Below are 16853 nucleotides of genomic sequence, written 5' to 3'. Positions count from 1 at the left end.
TGTGTTGTTTAGTCTCCTTCATGGTTTACATTAAGGATGAGAAATTACACCACTGCTAACCAACTAAGACTAGCTGGTGAACAATTCTACTGTTCGGGGAAAAACTTAATTGAAAAGCACAATGGAATTTCTCATACTAAATGTCCTTCGCTTTTGTCACTCCCTACTTAAAATCTACCATAAAGCTCCATCTTTTTCGATTTACTGAGAAATGAGTCAGCCAGGATTACAAGAGATTACCAAGAGATTGTACAGTAAAGATGACAGACTGTAAAAGAATGCAAAATAGAAGATGAAAACAGAATTTTTTTCAAAATTACAAAACAAATCTGTGTTTGAGTGTGTCTATGTTCAAAATATGTTATTAAATGACTGGATCAAGGTATTACAAACGGCAATGCTTCAGCTTCTAAACTATCAGTGTGGATCATCAACAACAAATGCAACCAAAGCAATTGGTACTGATTGCTTTGAGAAAAGGCATTTGACAAAAGAAAAAAAAAACAAAACTGATAAAAACAGTACCATGAACCATTTCACCTCCTGTGAATAGAGATACAGCCTCGTATCTCTAAAAGATAATGTGCAGTAAAAGTTTAGTAATTACCTGGCATTTCCTCTCTTTGATGGTCTCTGTCTTCTGTAATTTCCTCTACCACAATTTTTAAATAAATTTTTAAAAATGATTATCTGGTAAAAATCCCCACTCTTCCCCTACTCCATAGTTTCTCACTACTAGCAAAACTTCCACATGGCCTTTAAGATTCTTAACCACTTTCATAGTTAGTGGCCAAGTGATCTGATAAGAGGACAGCAAGTTCGTGAATAGAGCTTGTTCCTTTACTTTTGGCCAGCCATTGCACCATTTGACACTTTCCTACATAAAGCAAGGGATCTAGACAACAAGCAACCCAGAAGGTCTGGAATTACGTCTTCTTGGACATCACCATGGAGAAAGAAGGCAAAACTAGAGAAAACCAGACTCTAGTCCTCTGCCCCTGTCAGGAAGGCCAAGAAAGCAATGACAGAGCAAATTCACATCAATCCTCCACCATATTTCTCAGCTCTTCTCTTGTTCAGACTTGGTATTTAAAAACTTTTTTTTTAATTTTATTAATTTATTTTCATCTATATTTTATAAATTCAAAATCTTGTTTTGAGGAAGATTTACTTTTCCTAAACTAAACACATCTAGAGGTGACCCCCAGTACAGCATTTTGGGGATCTCCATTATGTCCTCCAACCTCTGAAAAAGCTACCACAGTACCCACATGATCCTTCTTTAACAGAACCAAAGGTTTTTGTGTTAAAATCCAAATGTAAAAGTAAAGTAAAAAGGAGCTAAAGTATAGAACTAATACCCATTACTCTCACAGCGATGAGGCTCTTCCCGCTCCTGGCCCATTTATTCTCCTTCTTTCCCTCTCTCCCTTGGTCTCAGCTCACACCACCACAAACTCTTTCTTTGGGCTTTTATAAATATTCATTTTGTACTTACCACTCACCAAGCACCTTCCTAGAACTGGGGAATTTAGGATGGATAGGACAAATATGTCCAGCCTTAAGAATTCAAGACAAGAAGATAAGACTTAAAACTGGACAAATAGCTACAAAGCAGTGTGATAAGTGGGGGTGGGGAGAGGAGAAGGAGGTCCTACCTCCCCAGAGACTGGGAAGGCTTTGCTGGGAAGTAAATCCTTAAAGGAGACTCAAAGCATGAATACAGTCCTGCCACGTAGGCCGGGGAAAACATGTCCAAATAAATTAGCTTTTGGAGCAAATATCAACACAAGGGGGAGCAGGGTGATTACTCAAGAAAGCATAATAATTTTATAAATACAGAACATTTAACTGGATAATTTAATATGAATTGAGTTTGAAGGCAGCATGGGAGTAAGGGAGGAGATAGTTTCTACTTAAAGCTTTTATTATCTGTGTGTTCTACCAGAATGGCTCTTTTGGGTGATGATTATTACCTGTTCTAAGTATACAGCTTAGAGGGGTACTGCAGATGGGTCATCTTCTCCACTTAAAAAAGAAATTCAAGAACAGGTGTTTTTGTGTTATACTTGCTCCCCAGTTACAGACGTTGTAACAACCATAAAATTCCCCAAAGCTTTGCTCCTTACTAGTGAAGTCAAGTCCCCCACTATACCTTCTTGTTTCCTCAAAAATTACACAATCTCTGACAATTCTTTCCAAGAGATAAAGGATGTGTATGCGTCTGTGTGTGTGTGTGTGTGTGTGTGTGTGTGTGTGTGAGACAGAGACAGATTCAGAGACAGAGGAGAGAGTTAAAATGATAGAATAAAAGGAAATCAGATCTATCACCAAGCTTTAAGTCTATTGAGATAAGTTAGCTTTTATTCCCCTGATAATATAGATTAACTTCTCTAAATGATTTAATGTAATGCCTTTAACAAGAAAATTAAGCCATATGAATCCTTCATAGTAAAGGGGGGAAAAGCTTATGGATTTATTCTATATTTTTATTCTTGCCTGTTTTTAGTAAAAGTAAACTTGCGAAACTTCTTCAGAAAAGGAATTTTTTAGCCTTACAATGCACATTTGTAAGCTAATATTGCTTACAAGGAGCTATCTACCAAAACCCTATACATTCATTCCTCAATAAAACTACTTAAAAATTGAGGATTAAGAATGTGAGAATCTTGGTCAAATATTGCCAAGACTGTGCCTCTGATGTGGGCTGAGACAGGATTTGCCTGCTAACTAAACCTGTACTGGTAAATATCTCAACACAATAGTTTAAGTGCTAACTGCTTATTTTTATATTTTTCATCTGACAAAAAATTGCAAATTTATTTTATTCCAAAAGATTGAACATTGGCCAGACTGTTCTAGCTAATGATGGGATTTCTTGATGATGGACACGGATTTTTACTGAGAGCATAGCTTTAGACTTAATCTTAACTATAAAACCACTTCAGTACTGTGCTTCTGAAAATCATCATTGTTAATCACATAAATGGGAATGTCTAGGACACATTTAAGTAAAGAAAAACATTCTTAATTCTTTTGCTGTGATGATATATATATACATAAGGTATGTTATACATTCCTTGAGGACCAATGTTGTACTAAATGTACTTACTATAGAGAGAATAAAAGACTTTGGAAATGACATAGGTTCAAAGTCCTTTTACTAATTCCGCTGAGATTATTTAAGGGCTTGGAAGGGGAGGCGGGTGAAAGCAAGGATAGAAAGGAGACAGATATTAGTGCCTGTTGTAATTACTATGTTCGCCATGGTCTGAAATGCTAAAAATGAATGTTTCCTCTATTACAAGGATATAAACCTTTCTCACTGCAAAGCTATTAGCATTTATAATGCACATGTCTGAAAATCATGGCTTCTCTGTCATTCTTTTGAGAACTTTAGGGACTTGGGTTACTGTATAGTCTTGAATTATAGCCAAAGCATAATCTGTAGTCCTCTAGTTTTCCAGCATGTTTTTAAAAATCAGTTTAAGCAATTTTATCATATTTAATGGCTCAGTCTTTCCCAACAAATTAAAATGTTTGTATAGTCTTGACTCTGGAAAAAACTGCTATATGATTTGCAAAAGAGAAGATACATTAATATACTTCATCGACTGCCCGCATTTCTATCAATGAGATGATTTTAAATTGTAATTCTAAATTTACTAATGCAGTATTTCTTTAAAAATAAACAACTTCTCAGAAGTCAAAACATATACAAACTCTTGATCTGCTTACGCCATTCTAGGGCATATAAAATTACAAGAAAATGAATGACATTAATTTGGACCTTTTGTACAAATACATTTCCTCCTGTATTTTGGGGACAGAAATTTTACCTTAACACACACTCTACATTTTTTTCTCTGATTTCGGTTCTTTTATCACAGATGTAGAGTAGAACAAGAAATGTTACTGCTCTTATTCAGTTTTATTTCAATCTGTGTCAATTTAGCATATTTTAAATAGTCTATATAATTTTTTAAAATAAAAGGACCATTCTAATGCTAATTTGGATCAACCTTCCAAACATATGATTCTAGGTTTCTAAAAAGGGGCCCTCTTGAGGGGGCGTTTTTAAAGTGAACAACAACAAAAAAAAGCACCCTGAGGCTGCCCAATTCACATTTAACCTACTTACATGAAAAAGGAACTGCTTTGGTTAAGAATAAACTTCCACAAGCTCAGGTTCAAGCTAAATACGCCAGCATATTAGTGAGGAAATGAGACAGCAAATAGTAACTCCTTTCATACTAGTAAAAGAATACTGTATTTATTTTAAAACAGCTGGCAGAAATTCTCATTTTAATTAAATTACATTTACTGAAATAACATTTTCATAATTAAAAAAAATAACCCATTTCTCCCAAAGAGCTAGCAAAATATAATCACAGTAACTTAAAATGGGCAAAGGAGTAATAAGATTGTTAGAATAAAAGTGACTAATTTGGATTACGATTGTGCATTAGTTCAGTGGTTTTCAGTGATTCAGAAGCCATTACTATCCTCTGTTGCCATGTAAAGTTAACACAAAGTAGGTAGCAAGTTTTGTTATTAATGATTTTGTAGAAGTAACTTAGTACAAGTTTCATATCTTATTATATTTTTACTACTTGCATGTTAGACTAAAGATATTATCATTGGACCTCTTCCTTTTACAAATGGTGAAACTGAGTTCAGAAAAGTTAAATGTCTTGTTCTTAACCATTTAGCTAGTTAGTTATAAAGACTAGTTCTGGAACTTAGCAGCTTTCCACTGCACAGCTCTGTCACAGAGCCGAAACATTTATACCTTCATAGATGACAGAAGGAAAAAGAGAGAAAGTGGTGCACATCTATATGAATTATGGTAGAAACAAAATTCCATAACATGCTAAGGTTCAGTTTCTTTCGCTCCTGGTTCCCTCCTTCTAGGAGTTCACATGAGAATCAAAGTTCATGTTCCAGAAAAACAAAATTTGTTGAATAATCAGGTTAAGTCTCATGTACTGACAAAACCAATGAGTGAATAATATGTTTCCATGGTTTACCAATGACAGCTTGAGTAATAGCAAAATTTTCCACACACAAAATAATTCTGAACGCTAAATTCCTCCTAATAGAAAAATGATGGCCAAATCGGTCAAATGATAAACTTCAGTGGTGGAAGCTACACAGGAAAAAGAAGGAACATTTAACTAAAGAGGGAAAGGATACCAAAACATGGGAACAACACACTTCCTTCTTGGATATTACTGAATGCCAGTCTTATGAAGAGTAGAAAGCATTATATGGTATAGCTATGCCAAATAACGTTTCTACCATTTAGAAAAAACTCACAATAGTTTTATACATGTGCTGCTGGATAATTTATGAACAAATATGTCATGGTTCAAGCCTAGACAAGTAGGAAGTCTGCTTCACTTGTACAAAAGGAACACCAGTGAGCTTTCATTAGCATCCTTCTCCATTATTAGGTCAAATCAAAGTACAAATGAGTGAGCAACCACACAACAACTGCTGTTTGAGAACAGATTAATAACGTTTTAAATGCTTACAATCTTTACCAGTTGCAGCACAAAAGTCAAAAAACAAATACAAGTTAAATCCCATAATACTGAATATTTGTGACAATGACTAACAAAAGAGGCCCCTGTTCTTTACTAATTATGGATTGCCTGTCATCCCCCCCTCAAATTACATGTCTCATAGCTCAATTAAATAGTCCCACAAATGCTTTGCATTTCAAACCTGCCCCAAGATTCTTTCAGTAACGATCTACTATTTTTTCTGCTCTGTGTAATGTGGAAGTGAACCATTGTATGAATATCATTTAAACTCAAGAGGGCCCAGGTACCTTTAAGAAAAAACAAACAAAAAATTCCCCCCAACAGTCTAATTTGCAAATTAATTTCCCTGTTCATTGTCAGTTACTCTCAACTTAGAAACTTGTGGGTCAAACTCATTATGACCAAAAGCTCAGTATAACTAAAATGCAACAAATTTAATGTTAATAAAAATAATGTACTACATTTCATAGAATTAAACCCCAATTGGTAAACACCAATATTATGCAAACTGTGTTCGGCAGATCACTAACGTGCCTGGAAATATTAGTAGATATTGGGGTAGAGGAGGATAGGGTTCAAGAAATAGTGAGTTAAACCAAGTTGAACAAGTGCCTTTCCTGCAGACCCTCTTAGTAACTCTTAATCTCACTGCAGACCCAAAAGGAGGGGGGTTTGGTGTGCTATCATTTTCTGAACTTACTTAAGCACAGAAAACCAAATTTCCTGAAATTCCTCTTCATTTGTGGAAAAGAAAAAAAATCTTCAGGATATAGCTTAGCTAATGTTCCAATTTAAAACTACAATAATAACAAACGTAACAAATTATTATTTCTAAACACACTCCCTCCTCCTAAAGGCACTGTGGAAGACTGGAGCTTACAGTTGTCGCAAGCTTGGTTGTCCCAATGTTACTCGCTGTCAGCGGTGCAGATAAGAATTCACTCCACGGATCAGGCCCCCACAATGCAGACGCTTCTCTCCTGTTAAAAACTCCATCCCTGATTAGAACTGTTGGCACAAGTTTAAAAAATTAAGACTTTATTTTACCTATTTAATTTGCATATCTGCCACACTAAAGATTTTCCATATATCGTTCTCTGATGGAAAATGGCATTTCTCTCCTTGACTTTCCAAGAAATAAAATCAGGTCTGTCATTTCTTTTCTAGTAGGAAAAGGTATAATTATAGTAATTATTATATACAATTATTATACATAAAATAAGTAATCTATGTAAACTGCAAAAAGTAACTCATGAATATTAGACCTTATAAATGGAAACAATAATGGAGTGAGTTCATATATGCAAAGCTCTTTTAACCATTCCTGACACATAGAAAGTGATATAGAAATGTTTGACATTATTCCTGAGAACAGATTAATAATGTTTTAAATGCTTACAATCTTAACTAGTTGCAGCACAAAAATCAAATAACAAATACAAGTCAAATCCCATAATACTGAGTATTTGTGACAGTGACTAACAAAAAGACCCCCTGGATTTACTAATTTACACAGGACCTCATTCTTGCATATTTAGCATTCACACAGGTTTCTTAAAGACCTCTGGATTTTATCATTAATTTAATGAAACATATTCTCTAACACTGAAAAGTAAAAATAATTTTTTGAAGGTAGAAAAAACATGATATTTTCCCCACTGTCCAGGAAGAAATATTCGCTACGATAGGTTATGGGGCACAGAATTGAATATAACATAGTCTCAGTACCCACAGAGCTTCCACAGAGGCCTGACTGGAGAGATGGTTATAACGGAGGAAAAGGCAGAGGATGAAAAAGACAAGGAGCGGGGAGGAGAGGAGGAGAAAGAGGAAGACGAAAATAAGAAAGAGGAGGAGGAGGAAGAGAAAAAGGAGAGGAAAGGAGGAAAAGGGAAAGAAGAGGAAGAAAGGGGAAGAATAAAAAGAAAACCAACTTTTCTGAAAACTTACTTTTGTGTACCAGGCATTCTAAGTGTTTTGCAAATTTTTGTTCATTTAGTCTTTATAACAACCCGATATGCTGGGTAATACTATATCTGTTTTAAAGATCAGGAAACTGAGGCACAGACAGGTGAGGTTAACTTGCTACCATCATGATGTGACTGCTGGAACCCAGCCACTTCCCAGCCAGCCTGACTGTGGACCCTAGGTTTGTGACCACTTCACCAACAATGACAATATTCCCTACTGTCCGAAGGTTAGGATAAGGTATTTACAGGCAGCTGGGGCCCAGAAGAAGAGCTTCGAACTCAAGCTGGGTCTGGTGAGGCTGGAAAGACTTCTGGAAGGAGTGATATGTGAAGAGTTTGCAGAAGGCAGCCAGGTAAGGCAAAAAGGGGGCATCTGAGGCAGGGAGAGTAGCCCATGTTGTTTCATGATGGCCTGAAACAGCAAGGTACAGGAAGGTTCAAGGGCACCGTATGTGTGAGGGAGTGTTGAGGGCAGACACATGGGAGGAAGGCAGGTGTCCAGCCAGGAGGGCCTGTGTGCCACGCGAAAGAGTTGACAGCAAGAAGGATGGATAGTCAAGTGATCCAGTGAGAAGTGATGAGGGCTAACATCAGAGAGAGGAAGTAGCAAAGGAAACGGGGGTGGTGAATAGGAGAGACATTTATTTCAAGAACAGAGAAATGTTAGCAATACATTGGATACAGAGGATGATAAAGAGGGATCACTCTAGAGTCCTCCCCAGGTTGCCTCTTTAAAGGCCTGAGCTTCCTCTGATTTTCTTGTATTCTCCCTCCCTTTCCTTCACCTTCCCCAGGAACCAATGGATTACACATTATAGGTGTTCCGATAAATGTTGAATGAGTTGAAATCCACTGTATTTCAAGTATACAGTTGTTGTTTTTTTAGTTTGTGACTATGTTAACACATAGATCAACATACTAACCAAAAAGGAAATAAGACTCCTGCATTTCTAACTACTGCAAGAACACCAGTTTCTACTGTATCCTTCCTTGATCATCAGGCATTCTGACACAGACATTAAAAAAAAAAAAAAAAGGGAGGGGAGACTTCTTGCAATAACATCCCTAAGTATACTGCCCTGTGGGTAGAAACAGTACTGAATTTCTTTTTCTTTTTGTATCACCGGTGTTTTGCCACTGCTGAACTGCACTAGATCAATGACATCAGCATATCCCAGTGATTCAGGAAGGCCTCCTATTCAAGAGGAGACTGCCTTATGTAGAAGACATTTTTCAAATATTAGTATTTTTAGGGAAATAAATTATGATAATGATTGGCAAGTTGCACAGTAATGACTGAAGACTTAGTTGTTTGGTATCTTGCTCTGAACACAGCCACATGGCTGCAAATCACAGAAAATCTGAAACCAGGGAGACCTTTGTGGACCATGAGACTATCTTTTCCAGCTGTAATGTCTTACAATGGGAAACACAACTAAGGACACATGTCATTTATGTTACAGTATTTCTGTTCCATTCTTCCATTATTGTATTACAGCTATTTCAAGTGCCACAAAATTAGTCATATTTTTAAATAGAGCAAAATTTATTATTTACAACATACAAGACATGGTGCTAATTTCATTTTCTCTTCATTTTTTCATTAAAATGTCAAAAATGTTTTTTAAATTTTGCTTGGCATTATACGAAATTGTTATCAAACTCAAATCCTTGTATTTATAATACTGCTTAAAAGTAATTAGTCTAACTTACAACAAACACATGACAGGGCAATTATTTACAAATAATTTTTACAAATAAGTAATTCTCCCACATTTTGATTCTCTTCTGAATGGTTAAAAAGCTTAAGCTTAAACGGAAAGTTAAGGCCAACCCATGCACACTTCCCTATGCATCTCTTATCCCTACACAATGACAAAATCGAGTTGAATTTCTAAACTAAGTTTTCAAATTTATGCTAAAAAAAGCCAAAAAACAAAAAACAACCCCATATAACTGATTCTACCTGGGAACATGCAAATCTCTACACATGCTTCTGTTTAATTTTAGAAGGAGTTAGAAGCATCTCAGAGATCAGCACTACATAAACTTCCTTAGTTTCTATAACCATTATAACCTCTGCATTTTGTTAAATATCCCTTTGCTATGCCCTAGAAGCCATCAAGAAAACCTCAAAAAATGAATAAAAATAACAACAGCAGCAACAAATATCCAAAACTTTATTGAGTAAAACCACACTAAATATGTTGTTTGAAACCAAATAGCTATTGGGGCTGGTGGGGGCATGGGGATCATGGCCATAGTATTCAGAGTCCAATTTATTTTGAGGCCAGCACGGATAGTAGAATATTTTTTAATCTTAGTTTTTCTTTCACAAAATTCAAGTCCTCAAGACATTATCATTGGACAGTATCCCAGAAAATTAAACACAAATCCCTGAGCTAGAGAAGAATGTTCATGGTCTCCATAAATCTACTTAATGGAATGCCAGTCTTCCCTTGGACAGATGTGGAAGACCTGACTTAAACAATATTAAGTGTTCCATCTAGAAATGACATAACATAATTTGCTCCATTCGCCCCTCTGCCCTCCAGAGGACCCCAAAAGACACCTCCGAGTTGTGACCAGGCACTCCCTTTACCTAAATAGGGTGGGATCAGTGTGGCTTGTAGATATTATTATGCAAAGATAAAGCATTAATTTTCAAAGTTCATAAACTATTCTCCTATTTCCTCACTGTCCTTGATATTTATAGATTTTTGTGTTTTTTTTTTTTTTTGGTATAGCTTGCCTTATCCAGATAATAATTTTAATTCCCTATTTCAACCATGGCAATAAGCACTGCCACAGAAATAAGTAACCTTGGGCAAGTCTCTTCACCTCTCATTTCCTAATTTCTCTAACAATAAATCTGCCTGCAAACATGCCATTTATCAGTTCTCTGAACAAATATCTACCAAACTTCCACGGAAGAGAGGCAAAGAACTTGTGTTCTCTGCTAATAGTGCCACCCAAGTGCGCACAGGATGGGTGCCTAAGAAATATATTGATAACTAACCAGAAAACGTACTTCCTACACTTGCATTTCTTAACAAAATGTTGAATATTTGTAGAACAGAGAAAAAGCAGCAGGTAAAGAGTGAAACACCTTCTTGGTAAGAAAACTAATCATCAATCCAGCAATAAGTATTGAATGAATATTTATCTACCAGGTATCCTGTAAGATACCCAGATGGATCTAGATGAAAAACATCTGGCCCCTAAGAGCTGTACTTCATTGTTGAAACATTATTTATTCACAAAAAAATGATGAAGTGACAATGAAATATAGTGTAAAAATAGTGCAATATTAAGAACTAAAATATAGTAGACTGCCTCTGAATGTTAGAGATGGAAATTAGAGGAAAATGAAGGTGAACTGGGATCAGGAAAAGTTTAGAAGGAAGATGTGGTCCTTGACCCTGTGGCTCAAAGGAAGCAGAGAACTTGGGTCAAGTGTGAGCATTCAAGGTGAGAGTGGCACGGAAAAGATCGAGACACAAGAATGTATGTACAACACTCAGAGGGAGCATGAGATGCCAGGCCTCTGGAAACAGAGGGCTAGCATCACAAGGAGGCCACGCAAGGTTTAAGCTTTCATGCAAGAGAAAGCGAGCATCCAGTAGAGGAATGAGGAATTACATTGCGACTAAGGAAGATCAGACGACCCTCTGTTACCTGTAAGCAGATCTGAAGGCAGGGACAGCAGAGAAAGGCTCTTGTGGTGACATAGCTGTGAGATGGTACTGGTGAAAATAGGAATTCCAGCCCAAACCAAGAAGACAAACTGACAAAATTAATTGATGTGATGAAGAAAAGTGTGCAGTTAAAGAAGACTTCCAGATTTTTAGCTTGAAGGACCAGAAGAACAAAGATGATAATGGCAAAAATGATGAAAGGGAGATAGTTGATGAGTTTGACTTTGGAGATGTTAGCCTAAAAAAATCTGTAAAAATGAAACATAAAAATCATAGGATTTGATGTCTACTGATGTTAGTTTTTTGGTCAGCCTTACAGAGTCACTGCTAAAACCGTGACAGCAGATGTGCCGACTGGAGAAGTAAGGGCAAAGAGAGAAAGGCAGCAGTTGAAGGATGACAAAGACTCCTTGACCAAATTTTAGTCAGGTTCCTCTGAGCCCTCTTCCAACCATGCCTCAACCTTGGACTACAGTGTCTGTCCTTGCAGTGTCCAGTTTTAGCAAGAATCTTTCTAAGCTAGTTTAGAGAGAATCCTCCCCTTCGATATCTGATCAAATTCCCCATCTCGCATCATCCCATTCTTTGTATCTGATCACCCTGGCCTCTCCTCAACAAGAATCCTGTTAGGTTGGTTTAGCAAGAATGACCCCTATCCACTGTAATTACCCTTAATAACGTTCCATCCTCTACTCTCTCCTGCAAGCTAGCCCTTTGACTATAAATCCCCACGTATTCTTGTTGTATTCAGAGTTGAACCTCATCTCTCCCCACTGCAATAGTCTTGACACAATAGTCTGTCACAATAGTCTGGATTAAAGTCTTCTTATCATTTTGACAAGTTTCAGAATAATTTTTTCTTTAACAAGGGTCAAGTCAAATGGCTTACCCATTACTAAGGGGTCATGAAGAGTCCACGTGCAAGGGAGAGAGATCTCCATTTCTTAGGGGGGTAAAAAATATACAATGTGATTAACATAATGGTTATTTTTCAGGCTGGTAATTTTTTACTATTAGGGTAGTTAATTGTTGTTATAAATAAATCATCTCTCATGTATGTTTTAAGTGAAAACAATAATTTCTATTCAAAAAGATACCCTTCCCAATAAGTATCATAGATCAAATCTTTTTAGCACACAAAATGCCAGCCCCACATTTAATTATGTTCTTCATTATTACTGTTTTCTAGTTGTATCATACATGGTCTCTCCAAACACTTAAATTCAGGGAAAAGATAGTCTAACAACAAAACAACAACTCTAACCCTATCAGGAGCAAAACTAGAATATCATTTGTATCGTACTTTATAAAGCAATTCCACGTACATTATCTCATAGTTAAATCCTTGCAACGGTCCAAAAAGTCAGTAGAATTTTTTTCATTTTCCCAAGCAAATCAAAAGTGGAGACAGACAGAACGGGCCACGGTCACACAGCTCCTGTACCATCTGTATCCCTGGCAGAGTTCTGGCCAGGAACCTGGGTATCAGAAACCCAATGACTGCTCAAGGCAGCTCTGTTCCGGGGTGAATGTATCTGAGGAATTCTACTGCAGTCACAGATGACCACCTTTCCTGAAATTAAAAGTGTCCCCCCTGTCATTTAAAGTCTATAACCATGGAAGTAAGTGCTCTTTGTTCTGCCGGTGAGCACACTACTCCCCAATGTGCTTTCAGATGCCCAGCGTGTATGCTGCGACCCCAGCTCCGTCTTTCCCTTGCAAGTTTGGACGAAGATAGATCACCTGTTCCTGATCCATCCAAGTTTACAGTGTCTCTTTCAGTTCTTTTTCATCATGAAGTCTCTGTCAGAGTGAGGCCATTCACTTCCTCACTGGGACATGACCAGGAGAGGCACGACGCTTGGTACCCAAGAATGTGTGTCTCATGGCTCTGGTCCCTGGGTTTCTGAGGCCCCTCTTACAGAGCTCCCAAAACATACAGAATATATACAAGCACAGATCTGCTATTATTCTCGCACAGAGCACTGCTCCTGCACTGACCCCCTGCTGGTGGGAGTTGGAAGGTTCCAGATAGTCTTGACGAAAGACTAAGATTTGTCCAGACTAAGAGCCTGAACAATTGACATTTTATTTACATGGCTGATACTGAATGAAGTTCAATACTTATTGATTCTTGCTTGTTTGCCAAGAGCTATGATGTGGAAAATGTGCCATTAAAAAAGGAAAACTTACTTATTGGACTATAAAGAATAGAGACAATTGAAAGCCTGAAAATCCTATATATAGAACAATCATCTTGTCCCTTTAGCTCATGGGAAGACAAATGTGCAGCATCCTGAGTGGCAGCCCACTGCTTCCAGGGCAGCCTTGGTTGCACCCGGGAATGCATGCGCTACTGCCGGGGGAAGACGGATCGACTCAGGAGGAAAGAAAGGAAGACAAAGGAAACGGAACAAAAAGTATTTTCCACACAAACAGCTGAATTACGAAAAATATTAGTACTGCCACGAAGAACCATAAAGCCTAATTCTACTTGTGCTATATTCCAAGCCCGGGGACAGGTAGAGTTTCACGGGCCGGTTTGTGAACCTTGGAACAAGAGCAGAGAGAGCACGCAAGCGGCGTGAGCAGCCACCGCCCGCCTCTGCGGTCCTACGGGAACCTCGGCAGCCAGCACTCTTCCTCCCGGGGCCTGGGACGGCAGCCCCTCCCGCTGGCCGGAGTTCACCTGTGGGGTGGTGGAAATTACAAACGTACACATGCTGTATCTGCCAGTGCACCTGCAAGGGTTTTAAATGGGAGAAATTCGACTCTTGTATAGAAAGGGAGTTTTCAAGGTAATTCAGGATCACAGCACCACCGAGTTGAGAGACAGCAAAAACTTCGGTGCGGCTCCCACACAAGATTCTGGCGACTCCGTCAGCCACACACACTCATGTGCTTGAGGCCTGTTTTTATATCTGTTATTGTGCAACAGAAGAGCATCATTCAGTATCTCCGAAAAGCAGCGCTTGAAAACGTATCTTTACACGATGTCTAAGAAAAGTAGGATAAAACACCTCTGAAGGTATTGATCATGTTACTTGGGAAAGCTCTAATAACTGTGACTTGTCAGGCAGAGTGAAGCACTAGCTTCTTTTGGCATCATATTCAAAGCACCGGTGAGGAAGTGGATAAAATTGAGGCAAAGAAATAACAGGTAATTCCATCCTATTTTAAAAAGCCATAGATAACTGACAATGGAGTTATTTGAAAAGGCAAATACTGCATGGCAGGCTATCCATGGCTACTGTAATTCTGTACCTTTACCAAAAAATTGTGTATGTATTTCTTTCCATTTTCCCATAATTTAAATTGAATCATTAAATATTTATAAAGGAGAGGAAAAATAAAATTTTTTTACCTTGAGCCATAGTAGTCAAAGAGATTTGTTTTAATTCGGTTCTCTGCTCTGAATGTTTCCAGTGAACCCAAGCACTGATTTGGTTCATTGTGACCATCTGAGGATAGCTTTTGAAACAGCAACATCATTTCAGCTGAGTTCTGATCTTGCCTTACTCCTGTTAATAACATTTGATAGGCCCATAACCAGTACTTTTCGGATATTAGTTCAATTCTATTTTGTAACAGTTTGTATTTGCTTGGCTTGATTTTAGTTTGGAAAAGGCTCATATTTTTTTAATTAAAGGAAAACCACTAATGCCTTAAAAGTCTGCTTTTAAGAGAAAATCTTCCACAGAGAATCGGGAAATTGAAAGCATCACTTTTCAATGGGCCAGCTTGGCCGGACTCTACCTTAAGGCCATGAGCTGGGAGGTGTCCTTGAGTCAAGCGGCAGGGTGAAATCTACTGACAGCCAACAGTGAGGGGCTGCTTGCAAACAGTACGACTGCACAGCTAAAACTACCTTAAAATATATTTATGAATTTTACTTAATTAATGCCTATATGTACTGTACCTATCTATCCTTCACACAACTGTTAAACATATTCATTTAATGCCTTCTAGGGGTGTGCACGATGATCACTGCTAAGGGGATAGGAGAGTGCACAGACGGGGATTCTGTCCTCAAGGGAAAAGCAAGCTCACGTTTATGGGGTACCTACCATGTGCCACACCGGAGCCTGCACCTGTGTTACAACCACAATCGTTCTCAAGAATAGTGTTGACAAGTCATACGGCTTTTGTCAGCTAAGGGATAAAATGGCTTTTAAGTTTTCTTTTAACATATCTTCATTACTGTATCTCCATACTTGTGAATTTGTATGACTTCTCTATAAATTAATGGGAGAAAGAGGCTATGTCCCTCATCCCTTCCCTTTCTTTATTCTGAAATTAGGGAGGAAAAGAACCTCACATTTATCCAATTTCATTTCTCCCTACCCCACCCCCTTCACTATTTTCTTAAAAGAATTCACAGTCAGTTAGAGATTTGCACCGAAGGGGCTATTTCTCCGCTTCTATTGCGGTAGCTGGGGTGGGGGAGTGTGGGTAAGCAGAGAAAACCTGACTCCAAGTACAGGCTTTCCTTTGTACCTCGATGGACAATCAACAGACTAACTCAGGAAAGGAATTCCAAGTATAGTTGCCTTAATAGGCTAAAATTAGAACGAGGGGTAGGACAGAGAAAGGAGGAACAGAAAAGGAGGGAGAGAAACAAGGAGAGGCTATATAAATGTACTTTGTAAACTCTTCCTCTTGGAACCTACACATTATTATTATTATATTTATTTAAGCAAAATTTTAAACCACTATTTAAATGCTAGCTGTCTCTATGTTAAATCCTCTTAGTTCTCTATATCATGGGGTGGGGAAGAGAGCTTAACAATCCAACTGTCCTCCTATCAACAATTCAAATGATATTTTAAGAGTCATTCCAATATATTTGGTTATTAGACAGGTTTACCGGAAAAATAAAATAAAAATGAGTGCCTGATCATTTCAGTTTTTAATCCAACACTACAAGGAACATTTATGCAGATGAAATATACTTGCAACAATAATGCTTTGAAATAAACGCTATTAAGAAAGCTTAGGAAAAAAAAAAAAGAAAGCTTAGGGAATGATTATATTTTATTTCAATAGAAAAAAAAACAATTGAACTCTGCTCTTGTCTTCTGTTTCAACATCATGTCTCTGTCCCTCCTCCTCTTGTAATAAATATTCTCTTGCCAGCCCTGTTACTGACAATAATGTAGGTGAACTCTGCACCATGGACATCTGTCATTATTAATGACCATGGGAGAGAGAAACGATAACTCTCTCTTTTAGGAACCAAGAGGGCAAAACGCTATAGAAATTTCCTTTCATGTTTTCTGATGCTAGAATATTTGCATTTATCCTTTCTAAACTCACCAATAAGCCTCAGTAGCAGAATAGGAAAAAAACCTCACATTTTTAAACTTCAATTGAAAAATACTGTTGATACAGAAGACACTTGTTGCTATATGAAAGTTTTTATGAAAACAATACTATACTCAATGTTTTAGGTATACAATACATATAATCCTTTTAAAGCTCAGACTATAAAGAAATGTTATGGTAGGAACATTTCTTTTACTCACAGGCTTAAATAACTTTTAATATGACTAGCCCACAGAATGCTCTTACTAAAATAAAAGCATTCCATTCACTAAGTTTATAAAAGTATATATTTATTTTAAATTATGCCTCTT

The 16853-nt window shown here is 37.5% G+C and overlaps 1 protein-coding gene across 4 annotated transcripts in view; it reads right to left on the bottom strand.

Moving 5' to 3' along the window:
* The window catches only part of TOX (thymocyte selection associated high mobility group box), a 298904-nt gene that overhangs the window by 249800 nt on the left and 32251 nt on the right, over positions 1-16853 (bottom strand). Inside the window, exon 1 of one of the 4 annotated variants that reach the window (XM_057532466.1) lies at positions 6430-6499. The exons of the other annotated variants lie outside the window; for them this stretch is intronic. The gene's annotated coding sequence lies outside the window, so the exon portion shown is untranslated. Of the gene's footprint in view, positions 1-6429; positions 6500-16853 lie in introns of those variants that run through there. 4 annotated transcript variants of the gene reach the window in all.

Source organism: Balaenoptera acutorostrata, chromosome 17 (assembly GCF_949987535.1).
Source record: "Balaenoptera acutorostrata chromosome 17, mBalAcu1.1, whole genome shotgun sequence".
Taxonomy (NCBI): domain Eukaryota; kingdom Metazoa; phylum Chordata; class Mammalia; order Artiodactyla; family Balaenopteridae; genus Balaenoptera; species Balaenoptera acutorostrata.
The sequence above is the reverse complement of the archived record's forward strand: the minus strand, read 5'-3'. Positions and strand labels throughout refer to the sequence as shown.